Source organism: Mercenaria mercenaria, chromosome 4 (assembly GCF_021730395.1).
Source record: "Mercenaria mercenaria strain notata chromosome 4, MADL_Memer_1, whole genome shotgun sequence".
Taxonomy (NCBI): Eukaryota; Metazoa; Mollusca; class Bivalvia; order Venerida; family Veneridae; genus Mercenaria; species Mercenaria mercenaria.
This window is the reverse complement of record NC_069364.1, coordinates 44,994,350-45,004,942: the sequence shown is the minus strand read 5'-3', so window position 1 is coordinate 45,004,942 and position 10,593 is coordinate 44,994,350.

Genomic DNA, 10,593 nt, shown 5'->3' with positions numbered 1-10,593 from the left:
TGTGTTCTCTTTATGATAAGCACTCTACAGATCATTATCTAACCATACTTACTGTCATGCTGATTTTCTCTGCCACAGAGCGAGATGCATGTAATTATAATTATCTATTAATGATGCATGCCCTTGAGGTTACCTGGCTCAAAAAGAGTGATATTTCGGGCAAATTCCGAGCAGTGTTTTTGTAAACGGATTCTTTGGCTGAAAGTAGCACACTCAAATGATAACCTGAATACCATTGCTCCCTATTTTCTGCAGTTCGTAAAAGAAATAAGAGGTGAGCAAGTTATGTATTATAATGATAACAGAGAGTGTAACTATATCAATAATTCTGACTGTGATGTGGTGTAACGTTATATCTGTACTGTACGCGATTATTGCTAACTACATGTAATGCATGTATGCACAGCTTCTTGTATTTTACATCCGGTGACATGGCATATCTGCCCTATCTGACACTAGAACATGCCTTCGAAAGCAGTAAATTCTGGAGGAAGCGAAGTTCAACATTAGAGAGAAAATGCCAGACTCGGTTTTATTCAAAGGTGATTTATCAAAATCCCCTTCTCTATGTAACCGCGAGGAATTTATTAAAAAATAGTCTGTCTGACAGCTATTTCGTATCTATCCGCTGACAATGTAGTTCAATGCGGAAAACAGTACAACCTCTAACATCATTATCGTTACAGATCGAAAAATTTGGCCTACTCTATCAACACCTTTGAGGCAGCCGTTGACTTGATCATGAATTTGCAAGTACTCACGCCTAGTAAAAAATAGTTTAACATACTTTGAATACATACCAATGGCGCAGTAATTTAATACGAATAATAAATGTCGGTTGCGTGCCTTTATTTATCATCTTCTTACTTTTAGGGTGAATGCATATCTGTCTATATAAAACAAATCGCAAAACCGTTGTATTATATCTTTGTTATGGTTAGCCGAATCAAATCCTATAGGTATTGGGTTTCTAACTATCAAAGCGTTTGTGTCATTTTTGAAATGGATTCTTTTCATACACGTTCTAACATAAATCACCTTCCATCAGTCCAGTGCTTTGACTGAGTCTGTATATGAGCAGTATTGTATAATGCAACACTGTTAGCGTCCCTTTGCGTCAACTTAAGAGGTACATGATGTTATTATATACCTATATAAATTACTTGCATTTCACAATTAAATATGAACAGGCAGACACAGTCCGTTTGGTAGCTTTTAAATCCCGTCTTATACTTTTTGTATTGTATGCTGCCGGACTACCTTTATTTATATGCATGACCTGACACAGTTCTATAAAAAGCGCGGATAAAAAATTCACTTATTAGTTCCATTTTAATATTGATAAACATTGAAGATTTCGTACAAACAAAAAAGCAGATGGTCATTATAACAGTGGTCGATGTGAGATTTTGTATTCGGCTGTCGTGGATTGTGCAAGGTCGGATCACAATCGGCGTTTGCGCGCCTTGTGAGATCCGATCTGGCAAAAATCTACGAGAGTTTAATGCAAAATCCCACATCGATCTACTGTTATAATGACTCTACTGTATTAGCTCTATATTTTCACAGTTTTGTGTGTTGAGATCAATGATCAGGAAGGACCAGAGAAATATACCAACAGCAAGCCTCGGATATCAGAGTAACTTCATACTTGTACATTTCACGTTATAAATTATACATTGCCAACTCACTAAATGTTAATTCTTTTGAACGTTTTTATAAGAGATTCTCATTTGTATCAGGATGGATGCGGGGACGGTAAATGTTGTTGCGGAAGATATGCTAAAAGCATTCAGATGGTATCACGGCGGTGATATGGCTGGTGAACGAAGTGTTATCTTTGGAAGCTGGCTTACAAACCAGAGTAAAAGTGTCCAGATGCCACACGAGCTGGGGCATATTGTTTTTGGTCGATCTGTCTGTCATTACGTCCGTCCGTCTGTCACAAAACTTGCTCATAAAGTAAAACCGCTTCCACCTAGGGTATTCAAACTTCATACGTAGATGCTCCTTGATGATCTCTACATCCCTCATATACTTTGTGGTCACTAGGTCAGAGGTCAAGATCACCTAGACCCATAATGAAAAAAATAACATTGCTCATAAATAAAAACGCTTCCAGTTAGGATATTTAAAATTCATATGTAGATGCGCTTTGATGATCCTTACATCGATCGCCTACTTTGAGGTCAAAGGTCAAGGTTACCGACACTTCTGATAGCAAAAGTTTAAATTGACCCATAAAACAAAGCTATTGAACGAAAAGACTGCTTGAGGGGGTAGGGGCATAGTGTTTTTCGAACATATCTTGTTCGATTTTGTCCATATAATACCCTTGCCCAAATAGTTGTCTAACATCGCAACACAAATTGGTATAGCCCATTGTGGTTGGCGGGCTCCCTTGAATGGAAAAGGGAAAAGAATTGCAACCACCTTGCAGCCCTGCGTGCATTGCAAGAGCCAGCTAAATAGGCTCTGACAATTGAATTCTTTGAAATTCAAGATTCCAGCAGACGGGTGGTTTTGATCCTATGCATTGCGTTTGGACGGGTTCTGTTGAAATGCGTGAGATTAGCCAAATTAACTCTAATGCAAAGAAAGTTTTAAGGTACTTGAATAATTCAGCATCTAGCACTGGTAAACTGATTAGACTGTCTAAGCCTGCGCAGGAAATATATATTAACTGATCGCCATGAAAGTGTGTGTTGAAAGCGGCATTAAACTGCACTCAAACAAGCAAGCAAACAAACCAGACTGAGTATAAACAGTTTAAAACTATGACTGAAAGGATTTGGCGTCTCCAAGTTGGAATTTGCATATACATTATTGTTTCCATACTTTCAGAGGATAGAGTGTTGGTGGCGACAGTTACATCAAAGATGTATAGCGGCATGGAAAGATTTTGTCAAATGGAAGAGCAAGGGATTTCCTCAACAGCAGAGGGTATTCATGTGTAAGTTATTGTTGTAGGTTAAGTTTTTTTTGGCTCGACTATTTAAAGAATAAGTAGAGCTATTGGACTCATGCGTCGGCGTCCAAATTTGGTTTATTTTAATATAGAAGCGGGTACCTTTGTACTCACTAATGGGAACGGATTGAAACTTCGCACAGTTTTTCACTGTGATGACCTGACATGCAGTGCACATATTTCATAACTTTTTTTTTTGTTAAGCTGGCATCTCAGTACCCACTAATTGGAATAGATTGAAACTTCACACACTTGTCGATATGCATTCTACAGGTTCAATAACACTGTTTTGCAATTTTACAAAATAATGTACTTTTTTGACGTTAATATTCATTCAATTGACAAGGCTGTTGAATAGTCGAGCGTTGATGACCTCCGACAGCTCTTGTTTTCAACAATGGCGGTGAACATCAGTTATAATTTTACCTATTTTAAATTCTGTGCCACCGCCTGAAAGATGTCTGGTTAGGGCAGCGGTAAAACAGTCACTTCTCAATGCGTCCCAATTCCTGGCCTGGGCGTATATGAGTTTGGTTAATGGCACATACCGGAAAGGTGGCTTTCTCTTAGCCATCCTGTTTCCACCACATCTTATGACAACAATCTCGCGTGATATCGGTACCAACGAGAGTGCTTTGAATAAGTTGTGAAAACTTGCTTTGCAATCGTTGTAAAATAAATATGTTTGAACTATACCACCTGAAAGTCGGCAAAACACTAATGGTTGCTCTTACTTGTGCGCCCATCCCGAAAAATTCGTTACGCGCCTAAAGCTAAAATTATTAGTTGTAGAATCACGGCGTTAAGTCATGATGAGACTGACTCGCACACCTATCTTTCGTCCGGTCACACCGACTGTTTATAGAGTTATTGCCCTTGAAGTAACAAACATCATGTCCATTTTATGATTTTAGCACACCTAGATAAAAAAATGTCATAGAATCATGAAACCTTTCATGTATATTCATCAAGATGTGTACTTGCGCACCTTGTAATGTTTGTTCAACCTAGCGGAGCTTTTTTGCCCCTCAAACAGCCATTTTGAGAATATGAATTAAGTACCATAGAGTTATTTGTGCCTTAAATTGCCATAAATGGCCGTTTTGACTAGGGGTTTCACGATACATAGAATATCGATATAATATCGATTCAAGCCGTTTCCAATACAAGTTGATACAAAAGTCTGGCATATCTAATTCATAACAGCTAAATGTTTGAAACATAATATATCAATGTATCAATATGGTAAAAAATGTAAGCAACGTGTCAAAAATGTATGCCCCACCTTTCTGCCCTCAAAATAATCACTAGCAAGTCACTATGTCCTACGACTGTTACTTAGTATATTAGATAGTTGTCAACATATTCCCTAGTTGCTTTACGTCGAAAAGATATGAAATTATAGTTAAAATATGATCGCTGGATAGTCGACTGAGGTGGGCGCCTCTGGATCCGCGCATGCTATAAACAGGGTTTACATATTTTTTTTATTGGACAGAAATAACTTATTTTGTACATGTATTGTTTTTATAGCCTTATGTCATTTTCTGGGGACAATACACGGTTGCGCTGCTAAACAAATATGTCAATTTCAGTTTTTGTATTACTTCTTCTCAGTCATATTGTTTTCGTGTTTGTTTCTTCTTTCAGAAGTTGCGTTAAATTCTGCTTTATGCAATTTATTCAGCAGGAATTGGACTTAGTACATACAGAATGGAATACACATTATATAAGGAGGCAGACATGAAAAGGGGCTAGATATTTTAAATTGTATCCAGAATTATATAGTAAATGAATTTCAATTACTGTAAAAGCACTTATTTTCGCTGGAACAAACATTCGCGAATTTGAAATTCTGAGTATGTTTGTGCGGTTTAATATCTGCGAAATTGTAAAGAATGGAACTCTACTTGAATTTTAATTATAATAATGGTGAATATTTACGCGAGGGATAATTTTCGCGAGATGTAGGGTCTCGAGAACATGTCGAAAAACAATCCCTCGCGACAATTTCTGCTTTTACAGTATGGTTTTGCCACAGTTAACATTGTACTAAACAAATGTACACGTCTGAGTAATATGATTTTGTGTATTTATATTGCTCTTGTAATTGTGGTGTAAAAATTGTATACCCGTGTCCACACAGTTCAGGAAAAGTTTAAATGGAACAATCTGGCCTTAAAAGAAACATACATGTAGATTTTGTGTGCAATGACCCGACAAATGTTGCGTACATATAACCATTGGAGCAAGAAAAGTAAATGGACTGGAGAATAGACGTGACTTCATACGTTAACAAATTTGATAAAAACATGCGAAAGAAAAAGATGTCAGTATCTAAATTAACCACAATTGGATCAAATTCAATTGCATAAATGCATGTTATTCTGTACAAAAATCTATAAGTATTAAGGATGGAATCGTCTAAAAGGTCATAAATCACGGGACAAAACTGAACTAAAGTCACTATTGACCAACAATTCCAGCCAGCAACTATTCCGTGTTCGCCCGAAGTTGGTCGCCCTTGGGTTGGTAACGTATTATAATCTACTTGACACTCACTGAAACCGAAATACGTGGGTAAAATAAAATGAAAGTGCAGGGAATGTCAAAGGGAAAATGTCTTTATCAACACTGACATTACGTCATGTGCGCTGAATTTAAGACAGGGTAAGCGTAAATGCGACGTGATGGTCATGTCTTGAAAAGGCTATTCACAGGTGTTAATCTTACTTTAATGCTATCCATCTATCATTTTTTCCGGACAGAAACTTATGACTACAAATTTCCACTTGATGAGGCAGACTGTGAGTGCCTTGGTGCTCACTGCGACGTTCCATCTAGCACTGGAAAAGAGGAAGAACTAGAAACAAGATGTCTTCAAATGATGCAACTCGATAGAATGCGTATGCTGGATACATCAGCTGAAGCCATCGAATTGCTATCCTGGTTAATAAGTAAAATTGTCTTACTGCTTGAGCAGAAATGACATTCGGTTATAGGCAATTGTTCAAAAGATTCACTGGCAGTGAGGCGATCTCGTCTTATTATGTTTTGTCTGGGCTTTTACTTTGAAAAAAAAGAATTTGATACGTTATATAGTATTAATGTGAACAGAACCGTTTTTTTTTACATTCAATTCTATGTGATTAATGAAGTATCAAGTCTTGAATTCCATGTTTCTCCGACATTTTGTGTGTGTGTGTTTTTCTTTTTTGTTGTTGTTGTTTTCGATACAAAAATTGACGTGTTCTCTTCAAGAGATCTTGAGATATTTTGCTTAACGGTTTATATAATGTGTAAAGACGTTTAAATGGTGATGTATTTGAAACTAATAAAACCGTAGTACATGTATAGTCATACGTTAAAACACTGACGCACATATTTGAAGAGCAACGATAATTTTTTATTAGAAATTTTAGTTCATTAGATCTGTAAACCGGATCCTGTTTGTCTTCTGCGTAGGAATAACACCTGATTAAGGTCAAATATTAAATATTCTCCTTTTGTATTTGACTGGACATAATTCCAGGATATGGAATCACATTATATAAATACACAAAGGTTAAAGTCGTATTTTTGTTGCTTGGTGTTCTTTTATTTCTTTCAGATATGTCCAAGTCTGAAGCTATTTTATGCTGTTTCTGACGAGATATCATCTTTTGGCTAAAACTTTCTACTTCGTTCAAACATTTCAAAAACGAAACATTAAAGACATCGCCCCTACATTATTTAAGGTGTTTGTTATAAGTAGGATATTTAAGCTAAACAGTGATATACCAAAAGAAACAGCATCAAACAGCTCCGGACTTATCTGAAAGAACAAACTCCAAGCAGTAAAGAAACAAGACAACCAACTGGTCCTGCGCTCACCTGAGACAATGCAGTTTACTGCATTTAAACAATAAGAAGGTAAGATTTTCTAATATATATAAAACCCAATAAGGGACTCCTGGGGTGAGGCCAATTTGACCCTGGGGACCATGTTTTGAATATAGTTCGTTATTGTCTAGTAGATAATGATGCACATACTCAGGTGACCTATAAAACATGAGGTTTTAGCTTAGTGTATTACGGTTAGGTTTTAGCTTAGTGTATTACGGTATCGGTACACATATATCCGTGTATAGTATCCAAATTCTATCATTACATAATCACGTGATCCCATACCCTGAATTATTCGCATATCAAGGGTTGAGTGGTACAATGTGCCACATGATGTGTATCAAAGAAGGTATTTACCTTTTAACTAATAGTCAGTATGCCGACAAAAAAAACCCTAAAGTTGGAGTATGCACAAAATATTTTTGCATGCAAAGGTTCTACAACATGTACCTTCATAGAAAAGGGAAGATGCAATCTTGTCATCATTGAGCATTTTGAAATATTCAAGATGGCCGCCAAGATGGCCGCCAAAAATGCAAAGATGACATATCTCTTAAATTACAGCATATCAGGACAGGATTGCAATGTAAATATTATGTTTATAGCTAGAGGTAACATAATAAACATCAAATGTAAAATATAGAGAAGAAGTTCATTTAAAATTCCAAAATGGCGGTCAAAATGGCCGCCAAAACGAAAAATCCCTATAAACTGCATTAAACACTCTGAATGCGCAGACGTTCTCGACGGTATATGGGTATTTCTTATAGTTACAAATGCTTTCAACAATTTAAATGTTTCTTCAGTAATTTTATAACAAAAAAAACGTGGATAAAATGGATATTCTTATTCAAAAGAATAACAATTTGAACATAAAATTCATATATTAAAAAGTAAGAAGATTTGTTATTAATTTGCTATAAATGCCATTAATAATATATCAAGTGTCATTACAATGTCACTGCATAAAATTAACTGATCCTTGTTCTATCTTCGTATTATTTATGTTCTAAAAGTACACTATTATCTATATGATTTATTCTGTTTGACTGTCCAAATAGCTATTGAATGATTGGCATGTATAAATTTGTTAAGTTTTCGTATTCTCCGTCAGAATCACTAGAATCATCAACTGCACCGCTGAGTATTTCATCTACATCTTTCACCAATTTTTTGACAGCTATAGTTTTAATGGCAGTTACATAATATTGTAAAGGCGAGGTAATCCGCAGAAAGGCAGCGGTATGTTGCACATGGTTGTTCTGATTCAGAAAGGCTTAACTTTAGGACAAAGATGGTGCCGGTGTTGGGGTTGTATATCAGGATTGTCGTCAGTACAAGCCTCTTGGACCCTTTCTTTATCTAAAACTGATAGCATCAAAAGGGCCTGGGTCCAAACCACTCCATCATAAACATGTCTGTATTGTGTGCGTGTAACAATTTCATTAAACGATTCCAATGTAGGTGGCATCATTTGTTGTTTAAACATCATTTGAGTAGTTTTGTTTCCCATTTTTCATGTCCAAATATCATTTCTGGTATCGGGTAACCTTTTAGCCCCTTTCGTTTCATAACAGGCAGAAAAAAACTAATAATTTCTCCAAGGACCTTGTTTTATATACCATCTACATCTCCAAGTTTGTTTAGAATGCATCCTCGTTTCATCCGTTTGACAGTCGATGCATTTCCAGTGCAAAATAGTTTGGCAACAGTATTGCATCTAGACAGGGTATGAGCTGCTAAGAGCTGAAATGTAATAACCGAAAGTATTTTTTTGCCACCACGCGGGGAAAGACGGGCTGGAGAACATGTGAGCATATTGACGTCATAATGTAACGTCGTATCATAACGCAGAGCTCGATTTTTCATTCCAGTTGGGAAAACCCTGTCTTACACAGGCAGTCATATAAGATCCTTATAGTCTTATATGTTGCTACAATATCCATTATTGTCTGCTGAACACAGTTTACTTTTATTAGCAAAGAGCGTGACAAATCCTTTAATGTATGAACGTGCACCAACGAAACGAAAAAGTGCATCAAAAAAAGAAATCTGAATGTGTCATCACATGTTCACTGTCACAAATTCTGCTCACACACCAACTGCTGTGGAATTAAGACATCAACTTCCTCCTTGCTAGCCATTAAATCTACTCTATTAGTGACAACTTCCATATATATCTTTAAGATGCCTGTGTTTGCAGGTAACCTCATGACTTTTTCTTTGTAGTGCTTGGAAATTAATTCTTTTAATTATAAACTGAATACCATGACACAATTACAGGCATAACATATGACCCTGACAAACGCAGGATGCAGGGAGCAGAATATGAATACTGATTGAGCTGTTATGAGCTGCTCATGCTATGTCTGTCTGGATGCGAAAATGTCTACAATCTAAGTGGCATTGGAAAGAAAGTGGTTGCCAAACAGCTGACAATACAGTTCAGTCTGAACAAAGGTGGATACGTCTATGCTTATATGAACAAGTTTTTTGGAGAAGCTGTGTTGTTTTGCAGCATGTTAGCCTGAAAGGTGCTGAATGTATATCAGCTAAGATGTTTGGGTATCAAATATGGGAAGGAAAACCATTCAAAAGATGCACAGACTACAATCATTCTCACCTTCATCAGGTTCTTTCTATGAGAATGTCAAAGGAGGACACATACAGACATGCATATGGTAGAGTGCTTTTGACCCAGACCTTTCAACTTTTGATGCCTCCAGTTTTTGATTAAGCAATGATCAAAACTCTAAGAGGCCTGACGACAATCCCGGAAGACAACAACAACACACCCCCCCCCCCCCCCCCCCCCCCCACCCTCCACTTTTTTATATGTTGTGATTGTGCATAAGAATAACCATTTGCAACATCCCGGTGGTATTGTTTTGTAACTCTCCCCGCCTGCACAATATTCTGTAAATGCCATAAAACCTGTACCTCTCAATATAGATGGACGAAGGTTATTGGCGAAATATTCATGTTGCAGATAATGATTCTAGTTATACTGACAGCGACTTCAATGTCCATCGTCAAATAGCTTTTTGGAAAGTCAAACTGGATATAACGTACTTGAAAAATTGTGTTATAATATTAAGACATCACAAGGGTAAGTGAATTTGATACAGCCAATTTGGGGTGACACTTAATATACCCACGCCCATCCATATACTAGTATGACATTTATTTCATTCTTGCAAGATGTATAAATTTATTTTTGTATTTGCCTGTTATCAATCATTTAATCTGATCCGATATTGTGTGATACTTGAAACGTGACCGTTGCCGCCTATGTAAGTGTAGCTTGTTCTATAACTCACCTTATACAAAATGAACAGAGCGCATTTATAAAAATTAAATGTTATTACATGTTGGCATCGATAACTAGTTCATTAGCAACGTACTCATCAAAATTTCCTAACATTTGCTTAAAGGCATTTTTCAAAATCTTTTATTAAAACGCTATAAATCGAAAATACCAGTCACCATCCACTTATATCGGTATGAGAGAGTCACCAAAATTATATTGGATAAACTACGGATTTAGGGTTTATTGTTTAACACAACCATGCTAGCGTTTAATATTACCTCAACATCACCTACATTAGCGTGCAAAAATCAATTAACCCTTTTACCATTGGACAAAATGGCAATTTTTGTTTATCTTTTAACAATATAAAGACAAACAGGTATTTGTTATTCCTATTCAGCGATGGGAACAGATATACGAATAAAAGTTA